Source organism: Galeopterus variegatus, unplaced genomic scaffold, assembly GCF_000696425.1.
Source record: "Galeopterus variegatus unplaced genomic scaffold, G_variegatus-3.0.2 Scaffold7424, whole genome shotgun sequence".
Lineage (NCBI taxonomy): Eukaryota > Metazoa > Chordata > Mammalia > Dermoptera > Cynocephalidae > Galeopterus > Galeopterus variegatus.
The window spans coordinates 37675-54622 of NW_007733535.1; the positions used below are offsets into that span (position 1 = coordinate 37675).

A 16948-nucleotide genomic window follows, 5' to 3' on the forward strand; every position below is an offset into this window, starting at 1 on the left:
AATCTTTTGTCACCAGAGAACAAAATTTGTATGATTTCAATTCTTTTAAGTTTATGGAAGCTTGTTTAATGACCTAGCATATTGTTTGTCTTGTAGAATATTCTGTGTGTTCAATAAAAACGTGTGTTCTGCTGTAGTTGGATGGAGTATTCTATAGACGTTTGTTAAGTCTAGTTAGCACACAGTGTTGTTTAAGTCTTCTAATTCTTTGTTGATCTTCTGCCTAGGTGTTCTACCCATTTTTTAAAGGTGAAATATTGAATTCTCCAACTATTATTTTATTTTTCACTAATTAAAAATTGTATTTATTTATTTATATTTTATTTTATTTTGTCAATATACAATGTGGTTGATTATTATGGCCTATTACTGAAACTTCCCTCCCACCTCCTCTGCCCCCCTCCCTCCCAACAACCTCCTTTCTGTTCACTTGTCATATCAACTTCAAGGAATTGTAGTTGTTGTCTTTTTCCTCTCCCCCCACCAATTGTTTGTGTATTTATTTATTTTTAGCTCCCACAAATAAGTGAGAACATGTGATATTTCTCTTTCTGTGCCTGACTTGTTTCACTTAATATAATTCTCTCTAGGACCATCCATGTCGTTGCAAATGGCAGTATTTCATTCTTTTTTATAGCAGAGTAGTATTCCATTGTGTAGATATACCTTTTTCTGTATCCACTCATCTGATGATGGACATTTGGGCTGGTTCCAACTCTTAGCTGTTGTAAAGAGTGCTTCAATGAACATTGGGGAACAGGTATACCTTCGACAGCAATGAAAATTAGAGAACAGGTATACCTTCGACTTGATGATTTCCATTCCTCTGGGTATATTCCCAGCAGTGGGATAGCTGGGTCACATGGTAGATCTACCTGCAATTGTTTGAGGAACCTCCATACCATTTTCCATAGAGGCTGCACCATTTTGCAGTCCCACCAACAATGTATGAGAGTTCCTTTTTCTCCACAACCTCACCAGCATTTATCATTCACAGTCTTTTGGATATTAGCCATCCTAACTAGGGTGAGATGGTATTTCAGTGTGGGTTTGATTTGCATTTCCTAAATGCTGAGTGATGTTGAGCATTTTTTCATATGTCTGTAGGCCATTTGTATATCTTCTTTTGAGAAATGCCTATTTAGCTCTTTTGCCCATTTTTTAATTGGGTTGCTTGTTTTTTTCTTGTAAAGTTGTTTGAATTCCTTGTATATTCTGGATATTAATCCTTTGTCAGATGTATATTTTGCAAATATTTTCTCCCACTCTGTTGGTTGTCTTTTAACTCTGTTAATTGTTTCTTTTGCTGTGCAGAAGCTTTTTAGTTTGATATAATCCCATTTGTTTATTTTTCCTTTGGTTGCCCGTGCTTTTGGGGTCTTATTCATGAAGTCTGTGTCCAGACCTATTTCCTGAAGTGTCTCTCCTATGTTTTCTTTAAGAAGTTTTATTGTTTCAGGGTGTATATTTAATTCTTTAATCCATTTTGAGTTGACTTTAGTGTATGGTGAAAGGTATGGGTCTAGTTTCATTCTCCTGCATATTGATATCCAGTTCTCCCAGCACCATTTGCTGAAGAGGCAGTCTCTTCCCCAGTGTATAGCCTTGGTGCCTTTGTCAAAGATCAGATGGCTGTAGGTGCATGGGTTGATTTCTGGATTCTCTATTCTATTCCATTGATCAGTGTGTCTGTTTTTATGCCACTACCATGCTATTTTGGTTATTATAACTTTGTAGTATAGTTTAAAGTCAGGTAGTGTTATGCCTCCAGCTTTATTTGTTTTGCTCAGCATTGCTTTGGCTATGCATGGTCTTTTGTTATTCCATATAAATGTCTGGATAGTTCTTTCCATTTCTGAGAAAAATGTCATTGGAATTTTGATGGGGATTGCATTGAATTTGTAGATCACTTTGGGTAGTATGGACATTTTCACAATGTTGATTCTTCCAATCCAAGAGCAAGGGATATCTTTCCATCTTCTTGCATCCTCTTTAATTTCTCTCAACAGTGGTTTGTCATTCTCATTATAGAGATTTTTCACATCCTTGGTTAACTCAATTCTTAAGCATTTTATTTTATTTTTATTTATTTATTTATTTAGTGGTGGCTATTGTAAATGGGCAAGCTTTCTTGATTTCTCTTTCTGCATTCCAACTGTTATTTTTGAATTGTCACTTTCTCCCTTCAATTCTATCAGTTTTTCCTTTTGGTTACTGTTTGTATGTGAATTAGTCAGAGTTCTTCAGAGAAACAGAATCGATAGGATACATTATAAGTTTATGAGAGGGGATTTATTAGCGGAATTGGCTCACACGATCATGAAGAGAAGTCTCATGACAGGCCATCTGCAACTGGCTGGAACCCAAAAGCTGAAGAGTCTTGAGCTTTGATGTCCAAGGACAGGAGAGAAGAGTGTACCCCAACTCCAGCAGATAGAGAGAGTGATTCATCTTTTCTGGGGATTTTTTTTGTTGTTGTTGTTCTCTTGTGGCTCCCAGTGGATTGGAGGTTCCTATTGAGAACAGATCTTTCCTATTCAGTCTTCTCAGGCTCTCATGGTAATTTCTTCTGGAAACAGCCTCATGGACACACCTAAAAATATAGTTTTACCAGGCTTTTTGTCATCTATTAAACTAATCAAGTTGACACCTAGAATTAAACTTCACAGTATGGTAAGTTTTTTTTTAAATCTTTTAAAACTTTCTACCTATTTATTTCTTTGAATCTGAAGTGTGTCTCTCTTAGATAGCATATAGTTGGATTGTTTTTAAAATCCATTCTGCCAATATCTGCCTTTATAATCAGAGAGTTTAAGTTATGATTTACATCTGCCATTATGCTAACTGTTCTCTATAGTTTTTTATGTCTTTGTTCCTATATTTGTCCAATACCACTTTCTTTTCTGTTAAGTATTTTCTAGTGTACCATTTAATATTTTTTCATTTATTTTCTTAGTGGTTGCCCCAGGAATACACTTATATTAATTTAAAATAATCTAGTTCAGGGCCGGCCTGGTGGCGCACTGGAGAGTGTGCCGCTTGGGAGCGCGGTGATGCTCCCGCCGAGGGTTCGGATCCCATGTGGAGACCAGTTCCCGCTCACTGGCTGAGCGCGGTGTGGGCGCAACACCGAGGGTTGCAATCCCGTTGCCCGTCCCCGGTACGGGTGTGACACCAAGGGTTGCGATCCCGTTACCGGTCAGTAAAAAAGAGAAAAAGGAAAAAAAAAAAATCTAGTTCAGATTAATACAAAAAATACTATACTGAAACTTTGCTCCATACTTGTATAGCTCTGTTCTTTCTCCCTCTCTTTATACTATTATTTTCATACAAATTAAATCTTTATACATTAAAGCCCATCAACACAGTTTTATAATTGCTGCTTTATGCAAGTGTCTTTTAAATCATTTGGAAGAAGAAAAAAGTTACAAAAATCACATTATGTGTATATCGGTATGCTTGATGGTGTCCCAGAGGTTTCTGAGACTCCATTTGTATTCGTACATTTTTCTTTATGTTTTACAGACTGGATAATCTCAATTGATCTATCTTCAAGATCACTGATTTTTTTTTATCCACAGGCTCAAATATGCTGTTGAGCCCTTCTAGTGAAATTTTCATTTCAGTTATTCTTTTTTTTTTTTTTTCCTTTTTTCGTGTCCGGCAACAGATCGCAACCCTCAGTGTCACGCCCGTACCGGACCGGACCGGCAACGGGATCACAACCCTCGGTGTTGTGCCCGCACCTCGCTCAGCCAGTGAGCGGGAACCGGTCTGTATGTGGGATCCGAACCCTCGGCGGGAGTGCCGCCGCGCTCCCAAGCGGCGCACTGTAGCAGTGCGCCACCAGGCCGGCCCTTCATTTCAGTTATTCTACTTTATAACTCCAGAATATCTATTTTTTTAAGAACAATTTCTGTCACCCTAAGTTAATCATTGGGCAGCATATGCGTATGCATGTATTGAAACAACATACTGTACCTCACAAAAATAAATATGAATAAAATTGAAGAAAAAAACAGAAAAAAATATAAGTACTTTCTGCCTCCAATAGTCTTTATTTGGTGAAGCATCATTGTCATACTTTCCTTTAATTCTTTAGGCAGGATTCCCTTTAATTTTTTTTGAACACATATAAAATAGCTTATTTAAAGTCTTTGTCTAGTAAGTCTAAAATCTGGGTTCCCTCAGGCTCCACATTTTCAATTGACAAACTTTTACCCTGTGTATGAAGCATAGTTTTACTATTGAAAATTGAATACTTCAGATCATGCAATGTGGCAAATCTGGAATTCAGATTCCTTCCTAAGATTTGTTCTTGATTTTTGTTGTTTTGGCTGTTTTTTGCTTAGTGATTTTCTGAGACTAATTCGGCAAAGTCTGTATTCCTTGTGGTGGGCAACTATTGAAGTTTCTGATTAACTAAGTTGTCAGCTAATGAGTGGTCAGACAAATGCCCTGAACCAGTTATTTTACCCTTTGCCAAGGGGCTTTGTGTGTGTTGGGGCACTACAACAATCCTTAGACAGTTTATATTCTGCTGACACCTTCACTTCCTGCTTGTACAGGGCCTCAGGATCATCCAGACATGAGAGACTGGGGCACTTTTTGGTCTTTCCTCAGCATTCACACAGCCCAGATGATGTATGTGGCTTCTAAATCCCAACAATATGTTGGAGCTTTTCAAAGACCCCTATGGATATCTTACTGATGAGTCTTCCTTTCATGTTTTTGTTCAAGCTCTTTTTATCCCACCTGGAATTGTAATCTTCCGTGATGTTAGACAATTGCTGCAGATTGTTTTCAACCCTAGAGATAGGGTTTTTGAGCTGTGAATTAGGTCAAATAATAAGAATGCTCAGTGAATAGGGCCTTTCCAGAAAGCTTTAAGACAGACTAAATAGTGATGATGTTTTGGGGATGGAACTGCTTGAGGAGCTCCAAACCTGGTCTTCCTCTTCCAGTGCTGCTAGACTGTTGGTTTTCAAGGCTATTGAAGAAGTGGGGAGAAGGGGATGGGTGAAGGTCAAATTAAAAAGCCATAAACTCTGTTGTTCTTACTCAAGTTCAGCTCTTTTTCTTGAATAAACACTCTTCAGATTGTTGCAAGCATTTGGTTAATTTCAAGAGTTCTGAAAAAGTTGATGTGGATAATTTTTTCATAGTTTTCATGAAGGAGTGGATTTATGGAAGTCCTTACTCTGAAATCTCAGAAGTTCCAAGTTCTTTTATTGACTGTTATTTTTATCTTACTCCCTTCGTAGTATTTCGGTGACCCAGATTCCATTTGGGAAAAGAAAGTCCTTTCTACGAATATTACTCTTGCCTTGGAAATTGTTCTGTGTCATTCCAAAACTAGGTAATAAATATTCTGTGCAAAAATATTTTTAAACCACAGTGATAAGCAAATATTTGTGCACATTCTCTAACTTATTAGGTATCCTCAACCTAATTTCTTTTCTTCAACCAATTGTTCTTTGCATTTTTAAAGTGGAAGAATCTTTGAAAAAATATGGTAAATGTTACAGACTCTCACTCCCAAAATATACATGTGTGAGTGCAAAAATGCACACAGTTTAAAAGAGGTTCATGAGTCTGAATCCCTAATATCTCTCTGGAACACAGATTATGAATTCCTTTCTTGGAATTTTGTACTACATTTGTCAATAATTATCATTCTCATATTTTCTACTGTTTTTGTATCTGAGAAAATTTATCCTTGCTAGTAGACAAGAAAAATAAAATCAACGTTTATTGAAAGCTTAGCAAGTGTCTGTGTTATGTAAAATGATTTGCACATAATTGGTGTTTAATAATTATATTTTGAATAAATGCTGCCATACATATATTATTTCAGCCTCCCTGTTTCCTCAACTTTTGACCATTAAACATTTCCCTACATAAAGAACTAGAATAGTTTGTTAATATATTACACTCAAGAACTGGCAGAGTGGGTGGGGAAAAAAAGATTTTAAAAGTACTGTTGAAATTAATAGATTCAGAATAGACTACTGGAAACTTTAGAAATCTCTCAAGTTCCCCCATTCCTAAGATTTGCCTCTCCAAAATATCCTTCATTATGCAATTACATAAAACAAGTGATGGAGATTTGTTCTCAGGGGCCTCAATTGTGATGCCAATCTCAGTACTCAAATTGCTTTCTTCTCTTGTCCTATTGTGTGCCTCTCACAGGACAATTTGCCATCACTAGCATTAATGGTCCAAGACAGCAAAGCCTACATTCAACTTCATAATTCCATAATTATGTTTGTTTATATTAAGCCCCTGTGCCCACTTCACTTAGTGTTTTAGATATGGATCCGAATATGGTACTAGCATCTCTGAGGTACTGTAATTCCATCTACTTTAATTTTCCATGTATTTTAACTAGATTCCATGTAAAACATCTGGAAACATTAATTACTCCCTGTCCTATAAACTTAGACTCCAATTTGCCTTTGTGACAGTCATGTCATTAACTGACTCAGAACCAACTTCTAATTAATCAACTGACAAATAACCTGCCTGCACCAGTTTTAGTCTGAATCCAGCACAAAATAATATCCTCTGCAGCATTGCCTGTGAAAATTCTGGGCACTGACTAAGACAGTCTATTTCTCAGGCTAAATTACAGAGGAACACTGAATATTAGCATCATATTTCAAAATCAATATCTAGCTTATCTTCAGTGGTAGGTTCAATTCACAAACCAATAGGGAGTGTCCTGCATAGACTTCTCTTGTCTGACCCACCCTCAACACTTTATTAATGTGGGCAAGTTCGTGTATGGTATTTCACTTTCAGGCAGTTTGCTTTTCCTTACTGTTTTGGCCACATTCCAATCTCTGTAATTACACTGTCCTCCCTCTTAAAGAAAAATAAAATTCCACCAAATCATAGTGGTTTTAATTAGAGAAGTTATTCTTTACTTCTCTTAAGACAAACAAGAAACGATCAAACTGTGTTTTCATAGCCACATAGTAGCTGGGGTCAAACCAGAGGGATTGGGATTTAAAAATAGGTAAGAGTCTCCTTATTAGTTCCATAATGGACTTTAGGGTCTTTCAGATGAAAGGCATTATGGAACTAGAGAGTGATAGATGTTGTACAAATGGTTCCTGCTATAGGCAGCAAAGAGAAAAGCTCTTTCTAGTTTATTCTTCTTATACACCAAGATTCATGTTAATCAAATATGTCAAGTTTTAAATGCATCCCAACATGCTAAGGGGGAAGAAAACATTCCCGGCATACATAAATAAGTGATTCATTAGAGATATATACAACCATTAATACTCTGCAAATACTTGGCAGACTTAAGACTCTTGAGTAACATGTAGTGAACAGAACTTTTTAAAGGGGAACTCACAATTTTAAAGAATTTTGCAAAGTGAAATTGCCTTAAAAGACAACTTTAATTTGCAAAATATGAAAAATAAAAAAGATTGTACATATACCTAATAAAATCACAAAAACACACATATATACAACATATACCAGGTTTAGCAAGTGACTAAGTATTGTCATTTTCCTATAATCAGTGCTTAAAATCAAAATGTGAACTTAAGGATTTGCTACTTATTTAATATTAAGAGAGAACTTGCATGTTGAAAAGAACCACAACTTTTACAAACTATCATCTTTTTCTAATTGCAAATACAAAGCTTGCACATTGCAGAAAATTTGGAAAATCATTATCTCACCAACTAGAAAAAGCTTGATGAAAATCTTTCCAGATTATAACCTGCATTATGGTATTAAGCAGTCCACTTATTTTTTCACTCAGCAATATGTCATGAACATTTTCTATGTTGCTGAATATCTTATGCAGCATTATTGTTCTCGCTTGCGGAGTATGAATATGCCATAATTTACAGTCTCTGGCTGTTGGAAATTTAGACTGCTCCAATTTTTTATTATTCTAAGTAGTGTTTCAATGAACATTTTTAATACATTTTTAAAATAAATGCTTTATTTTAAAGTTCAACATTATACAATGCAATCGTTTTTCATGGCCCTTTATCGATTTCCCCTCTTCCCCCTCTCCCTTTCCAACCTCTGGCAACCTTAGTTCTGTTCTTTCCTTTTGAAAGTTCAACGTATTATTGTATTTTTCTTTTCAAATAATTTTTTGATCTATTCATTTATTTTTTAGCTCTCACTTATAAGTGAGGACATGTGGTATTTCTCTTTCTGTGCCTGGCTTACTTCACTTAACATGATTTTCCTCTCAGTTCATTCAAGTTGCTGCGAATGGCAGTATTTCATTCTTTTTTATGGCAGAGTAGTATTCCATCGTTATATATATACCACATTTTCCTTATCCAATCATCTGTTGATGGACATTTGGGTTGGTTCCAACTCTTGGCTACTGTAAATAGAGCTGTGATAAACATGGGGGTTCAGGTATCCCTTTGACATGATGATTTCCATTACTTTGGGTATATACCCAGCAGTGGAATTGCTGTATCATATGGATCTATCTGTAGTTGTTTGAAGAACCTACAGAGCATTTTCCAAAATGGCTGCAGCAATTTACAGTCCCACCAACAGGAGGAGTCCCCTTTCTCTGCATCATTCCCAGCACTTACTATTCTGTCTTTTTGATAATAGCCAGTCTAATCTGAAATGCAAATCAAAAACTGCAAGTTTTGATTTCCCTGATACTGAGTGATGTTGAGCATGTTGACATGTACCTGCTAGCCATTTGTATGTTTTCCTTTGAGAAATGCCTATTCAGCTCCTTTGCCCAGTTTTTAATTGGGCTATTTGTTTTTTACTGTTAAGTTGTTTGAGTTCCTTATATAGTCCAGATACTAATCCTTTGTTGGATTCATAGTTGGCAAATATTTTCTCCCACTCAGTTGTCTTTTCACTCTGTTAGTTGTTTCTTTTGCTGTGCAGAAGCTATTTAGTTTGATATAATCCCATTTGTTTATTTTTTCTTTTGTTGCCTGTGCTTTTGGGGTCATATTCATAAAGTCTTTGACGATTCCTACTTCCTAAAGTGTTTCCTTTATGTTTCCTTTTAGGAGTTTTATATAATCCATTTTGAGTTGGTTTTGGTATATGGCAAGAGTTATGGGTCCAGTTTCATTCTTCTACATATGGATGTCTAGTTTTCCCAGCACCATTTATTGAAGAGGCAGTCTTTTCCCCAATGTATGTTTTTGGCGCCTTTGTTGTTGAAAATCAGTTCTCTGTAAGTATGTGGTTTGATTTCTGGGTTCCCTATTCTGTTCCATTGGTCCAAGTGTCTGTTTTTATGCCAGTACCATGCTGTTTATACATATCATTGCATTCATTTTTACCAAAAGCTTTGTATCATCTTTGATTAATTCCTTAGGATAGAATTCTAAATGGAATTACTGAATTAAATGTATGCATATTTTTAAGGTTTTTGATTTTTAATGCCATTTGCTCTTGAGAAGCTTATAGAAGTTTTCCTGTATCACTGCAAATGAATAGGATTATGATTTATTTTTATTTTTTTGTGATTCTGAAAGGCAAAAGAGTGAGTTCATAATTTTTGTAATATTCACTAATATTTTTTCATGACTTTTGGCCATTTGTACTTTCTGTTTTGGAATTACTTATTAGTTCCTTTGCTTATTTTTCTATTGAAGTATTCCTCTTTTGTATTGATTTGCAAAAATGCTTTATCTATTTAGAGAATCAGCAGTATAAAAATTAAGAGGCTTGTCATATGTATATTGCAATCATCATTTTCCCTTAATTTTTCTAGGCCTTTAAATTTACTTACAATGAAATTTGACATATAAGAGGTTTAACATTTTGTGCCTTTAGAATTATGCTTTGAGAAGTCTTCTACATGCTATAATTAAATTAATATTCACTTATAGTTTCTTTTAATTATGTTACAGTTTTAATTTACAACTATGGCTTCAATCACTTTGGAATTTATTTTGGTATTTCCAATTATTTTCATTGAATTGGTTATGACAGACTTGAAATTGCTATTTATAGTTGTATTTACTACCTGTTTCTTTTTAAATCACTGACAAATTCAGATGTAAAGGAGGCTGGCATTTTAGGAATCCAAAGCAACAAGGAGGAAAACATTCCTAATTTCTTTAAAATATTTTAAATGCTTATACTAGTTTCTGTGACTATCTCAAATGTATACAAAGGCTTTGTCCACAAAGATTTACTCAAAGAACTTCTGTTAAAATATGTCACATAATTGAGGTAACGCATATATTGATATTATTCCTTGAGGAGAAAATAAGCTTAAAACTTTTATTGTTGATTGATGTGTCTCAGTTTTCACTCGTCAGAATTTTTCAGATTTTGTGCAGTTGTTTTAGGATATTATCAATATCTATAAAAAGAAACGTGAGAGACTGAAATCACTTTTAGTTTTATAGATAGCTCTGGGGTAATCAGTGAAGCTAACGATGAAAGAGACATGAGTTAAAACAATGCCAAAGATTATAGTCTATGTTAGGTATCAAATTTATAATCTAGTAATTCCAATTGAATATTTTAATTAACTAAGCCATCATTTATTTTGAATTTAGGAAGGCTTACAGAGAAGGTAAAATTGGTTGGCTTGTTTAATTTAAATAAACCACGAGGATATCACTGAGAAGGTTTCACATCTTACCTGGTAGGTTCAGACTAAGCTCTGTACCTTTGATTATTGGTACACCTGTAAGGGCAGGTTAATAGGAAACTGTGGGTGAAGACTCCAAGGTCAAGGGGAAAGGGACTACTTTCTTCTCCTGCTGCACCTTTTCTGTTGAGAATTGCTTTTAATTACAGAGTGTGTCCCCTTAACATGCACTAACTGAAAGAAGTCATTCCTTCTCCTTGCAGATTATGTGTCACCAAATCTTCCTACTGAAGGAATTCCTCTTTCAACTTTAGTTGTAGAAAACTGTATTGACTGAAAGTCCGGTGACAACAACAACAACAACAACAACAAACTTCTTTCAAAACACCCAGCAGTCCCCTTCATACGCCCTCAGTGGTTAGAGGATTACTGAAGCAGCGCACTGGCAGACCGAGTGCCATCCGTGGACAGGCTTCCTTAGGGAGATGCAGAATTTGCCACCTCAGTGGTTCTCCACCCCAGGATTTCACAGCCCCCAGGGGAGCTGCCCATAAAGGAGAATGTAAGGTGTTATCCTCCCTGCAGCAGATATCCTTTATTTTCAACCAAGTGACAACTCTCTATGTCATCTTAGAAATATAGCAGGTCCACTTAACTACTCCCAGGAGCTAAAGGTGCAGCAATAAGCATAATTATGTGATATGACATTCTCAGTGCTCAATCTAGTATGACAATTTAGGAGACACATTTTAAGAGAAACCAATATGATGGGCAGAGAGTAAATATTTTGGAGAAAATTACCTAGATGATAAATCTAGGGGTCATCAATGAACTTCATATTTATGTACATTTCTTGACATTTATTCATTTCTTTCAAGCAAGAAATTTATTCAACAATATTTTTTGAGTTTTACTGTGGGCTGTGGATTGTGTTCTATGCGGGGGATGCAGCCATTTTCAGAACAGGCAAAACCCTTCTCCACATGGAAGAAATGAAGGCAATCAATAAATACAAATAACTAAATGAATTATACAGGGGTTTCAGTGGCAATAGTGTGAAGGAGGAAAGTAAGACAAGGAGTGGTGCTGCAAAGTGTTGCAAGGGATGTGGAGATGCTTTAATTAAATGTTTACATAAAGTGCGAAGAAAAGGCTCACTGAGAAGATCACATTTGTGTAAATGGCCAGATACAGTGGGGGAATGATATTGGGTGCACTGGAGGCAGTGGGAGATGTGTCCCAGACAGAGAGAAGAGCCTGGGCCGGGCTCTGGGTGGGAGCATGGCTGGCATATTGGAGGAACAGCAAAAGGCTGTGGCTGGAACAGAGTGAACCAGGTATAGAGTAGGAGAACATAGGGTCAGAAAGTTAAGAGGGGTCCAGACCATGGAGAGCCTTGTAGCTCATTGTAAAGAGTTTGCCTCTGAATGAGAAGTTTTGTTTGATATTTGTCAACTAATAATAGTGACTTTTGCTTGAGAATGAGTATAACCTTTTCACTATTATCTGCTCTTACATTGTATCTGGCTAATTTTGGTACTGCCAACTTATAGCCATTTTTCAGATAAGCCTAAGTGTAATATTCTACACTCTGTCAATTAGCCCTGAGCTACTTGAAGGTAGGAACTGTATCTGCTGGCAGTTGTTGTCCCAGTGTCTAATGGGTTTGGATTCAGGATTAATAATATTCCTAAAATATTTAGATATTGCCTATCTAAGAACAGTAGGCATCACCCTTCATGGCCCATTAGTGGCAGGGATAGATCCATCCCCAGACATTGATTGATTCTACCTTTCTGTTGCCATAGGCATGCATTTACAAGCAAGCTAATTGGGATTGAAGAAGATTTTCTTTGTTGATGGAAGGAAGAAAAGGAACTGTCCCATTCTACAGATTTTTTTTATAGAATATGTCAGATAAATAAAAGATGTTTAGGGCCGGCCCGGTGGTGCACTTGATAGAGTGCGGCGCTTGGGAGCACAGCGGCACTCCCGCCGAGGGTTCGGATCCCATATAGAGACTGGTCTGCTCACTGGTTGAGCACGGTGCGGGCGTGACACCGAGGGTTGCGATCCCATTGCTGGTCACGAAAAAAGACAAAAAGGAAAAAAAAAAAAGATGTTTAATACATCCAAAGACGCACACCCTCTTTAGTGTGATTCCGTCCTGAGCAGCTGTTTTTTGGAGCAGTTTCTCTTGGCTGACCTTCTCCCCCACCAAAGTGTGTGCCGCCACCCCATGAAAGATTTGGCGGATGTGGAAATGAGCCCCCTGAAGCCCCACGAGTATCTTTCGGTTGTGAAGTAAAGGCCTATAGAGATTATCACTTTAAGGTGGATAATGATGAAAATGAGCATCAGTTATTTCTAAGAATGGTCAGTTTGGGGGCTGGTGCAGAGGATGAATTACACATTGCTGACGCAGAGGCAATGAATTATGTGGGCAACCTCGAAAATGTCTGCACAGCCTATGGTTTCCCTTGGGGGTTGAGATAACACCATCTGCAGTCTATGGTTGAAGTGTGGCTCAGGGACTGTGCATATTAGTGGACAGCACTTAGCAGCTGTGGAGGAAGATGCAGAATCAGAAAACAAAGAGGAGGAGTGTGTGAATCTCTTTTTTTTTTTTTTTTTTGCTTTTTGTCTTTTTTCGTGTCTGGCAATGGATCGCAACCCTCAGCCAGTGAGCGGGAACCGGTCTGTATGTGGGATCTGAACCCTCGGAGGGAGCGCCGCCACACTCCCAAGCGGCGCACTGTAGCAGTGCGCCACCTGGCCGGCCCATGGATCTCTTTAAATATATCTGAAAAGCGGTCTGCCCCTGGAAGTGGTAGCAAGCTTCCACAGAGAAAGGTAAAACTTGCTGCTGATGAAGAGGATGGCAATGATGAAGATTCTGATGATGAGGAAATGAAGGAAAAGCTCTAGTGAAGAAACCTGTCCAAGATACTGTAGCCAAAAATGCATTAAAATCAAACCAGAAAGGAAAAGACTCAAAGCCATCAACACCAAGATCAAAAGGTCAAGAATCCTTCAAAAAACAGGCAACAAACTCCTAAAACACCAAAGGACCTAGTTCTATAGAAGACAATAAAGCAAAAACGCAAGCAAGGTGGTTCTCTTCCCAAAGTGGAAGCCAAGGTCATCAGTGATGTGAAGAACTGCTTCTGGATGACAGACCAGGAGGATCTCTCCCAGTGGAGGAAGTCGCTTTAAGAAAATAGTTTAAACAATGGGTTAAATTTGTTTGCCTTATTTTATTTCCGGAACAGTTGATGTCTGGCTGTCCTTTTTATAATGTCCTTTCCCTACTATGTTTGATAAAGGTTGTTCAGGTTCCATCGCCAAGAATGTGCTGTCCAAAATGCCTGTCTAGTTTTTGAGATGGAACTACACACTTTGCTTGGTTTTAAGTATATATGGGACATAGTGGTAGTCGTGGTCAGATATGGAGTTGGTGGGGTGACAAAAACATACATGTGAAATAGACTGTATTTTAATTAAACAACAACAACAACAACATAACAGAACAAAGAAGAGTATTCCACAATGAAGTTTCTGTATCCAAGGAGAAATCCAGAAAGCAGAAACTGAGTCTACATAAAACAATATTTCAAAATCTGTGTTGTGGGTTTAAATGACCCTAATGTTTATTGGCAGTCTCAGCCTGTAATAAAAGGGAGTCACAAAAAAACTAATACACTTGTTATTGATTTTGTTCGCTAGCACTGTGGACTACAGTTCAGATTACTACCTTTAGATTTCTTTGGAGGCAGTGAAGCTTAGTGGTTAAGTAGTCTGCACCACCCCTTACTAACTGTGTGACTTTGCTTCCCCATTCCTCAATTTCTACATCTGCAAAACAGGGATAATAAAAAGGGTCAAATTTAGGAGTTGAAAAGGTGCATTTTGGGTTAGAGTAAATAAAACACAAAAAATAGTAAAGAGAAAGTGAGAAGGGACAGAACGTAGAATGACTGTAACAGCACAGGGATCCAACACAGAGACAGGAAAGGCAGCAAAAGTCAAATTCCTCTTAAATCTTACCCTGAGAACCCTACCCTCTTCTTGCTGTTTCTCGAGTTTGTCTCACCTCAAGCTCAGACTCTGTGCTGCAACCTTTCCACTTTCTTTTTCATAAAGACAAAAATTAGCAATCACAGCGTGATACTTGTATACCCCATGGCCAGAGGCAGAGTTTGGCAGCAAGGTCAGCGCTTGCCATTTTCTGTAAAGGGCATATCACTTTCTACAGCTGTGCCACAGAGGCTTGGGAGAAGGGGACAGGACACTGGTTAACAAGTACATGGAGCTTGTGTGGTTGCCTCTTGTTGAGTGGGACTTGGGCCCACAATGATGAGCTTGAAGTGATATCACCATCTAGGGATTTCTTCAGCTACTTGAAGCGATTTGGGTTTGTATTTAGTTTATCTTAGTGGATTTTCCTTAAGCTTTCTTTCTCTGTAATATAAATGTATTATTTGGATAAAACACAACTTCCATCTGCTCCCATTTACCTAAGGTTGTCTTGATTTTTCAGAAGGAATATGTTTAACTAGCTTTTCAGTTATTTTAAAACCACTTTCCCCCTTGACCAAAAGAAAAACTATGTGGCAATGAGAAAATTTTTGAATTTCAAAGGACCTGAATGTATTTCAGACAGTAATATTTAAAAGACTGAGGGCTGGCTTGTGGCTCACTTGGGAGAGCATGGTGCTGACAACACCAAGTCAAAAGGGTTAACTTACCGGTCATCTTTTAGAAAAAAAAAAAATAATAATAAATTAAAAAATAAAAGACTGAATGTTTTTTACTTTTTGGGAACAAAGTTTTCTATACTTTTGTTAGAATCTCATTTACATAAATTGGATGATCATGTGGATTGGCCAGATTTCGGGGGAGGGGGGGAGGGGAAGGGGCGGTGGGTGGAGGAAGCAGAAAGAGACCAGGACATCCAGAATGGAGGGCTCCTGAGGACCTCCACCGAATGGTCACCCTTGACCAGGGATATGTCCTACATAGTAAAATCAGTGTAGTCAAAATTAGGTTCAGAATTCTTAGCAAAAATGGTAAAAAATGGTCAAAACTGGAGAATTGATGCAGAGTAGGAACAAAGCTTAATTGTGAAAAGGAAAATGAGTCAAGTTCAGAAGTGAAAAGATAATGAATAGGTCAAAGTGCAGGCAGCAGGAGAGTCAGTCACCAGCCCATTGCCAGGGGCATTGTTTCTGGATCCTGGGCCAGAGGTCTCTGACTGCCACACACTGCTATTACAGTAACAAAATTTGGTATATCAATTTCTTCAAGAAGCATGTTCATATTGTTCAATTAATGGAACCAGTGATTCTAGGATTCAGGGTGTGGCTCAGTTCTTAAAATACGTACCACTCTCTCACAGAGTGAAATGATTCAGTCTTATTTAGCCACATGTGTACAGACACTGCAGAAATTCAGAGAAAGTTTTGGGACAGGTATCTAGCACTATTGCTGAGACTTAATAAGTCCTGCAAATCATCTCACATCCTTCCTTGTCAAACAAGGATAACTCCCTTATGAGTTTAATTACAACCAAGAATCTGCATTGCTGAGCTAGTGTGTGGAACGTGCTTCTCTCCTAACACGGAGGCTCCTTGTCACAGCACTGTTTTGACCTGTCATAACACAGTAATAGAAAACTCTGCAATTACAATGAAATAGACAAAAAGTTGATAAATGAGGTTTTGCACTAAAGCCTTTAGGAACCCACAGAAATCAATTATGGTAAATATTTCCAGAAAACTCACCTGACATCCCTTTGAGAGTTTTTACCACAGTGATTTATTTGCAGAGAGAGAAGCCAAGAAAACACTTTTTCCACCTGGGAAATGTACCAATTCTGTAACAATGAATATTCACAAAGATAATAATGACCTCTCTCTTTCACTGTGTTTAGAGATTTATTTTATCTCCTAGTTAATGTATCATGTTGCACTCTTTATGTTCTGGACTGAAGTCTCAAAATGTCTTACATGTCATATTCCCAGATCCTCTGTGATTTTTATGTAGATCATCTTTTTCCTTCTGTATTGTACAATGATAAGTTGTCAGTATTTGCCAGAAATACGAAAGCAATATAGATTTCACAAGTGTAGCATAAGTTCAATGGGTAGTTCAACACAATCTCATCTGGCTGCATCCTGTTTTGTTGATTTATGTGTGGTGTATATGTTAATATTCTAATATACATAATGTTCCAGTGCCCCCCAGTATCCAAGTCTATACAAATTCTGTCATAACAGGAACTCTTGGAGTTTTAGTAAAAGTAGTAAAATGAACGTTTTGTCCATGTAGACCCTTTGATCTCTGTTTGAACGAACTTTAAAATAATAGTGATTA

The 16948-nt window shown here is 37.3% G+C and overlaps 1 pseudogene; it reads left to right on the forward strand.

Moving 5' to 3' along the window:
- The first annotated feature begins 12812 nt into the window (after window positions 1-12812).
- On the forward strand, window positions 12813-13849 carry LOC103607439 (annotated as a pseudogene).
- The last annotated feature ends 3099 nt before the right edge of the window (window positions 13850-16948 follow it).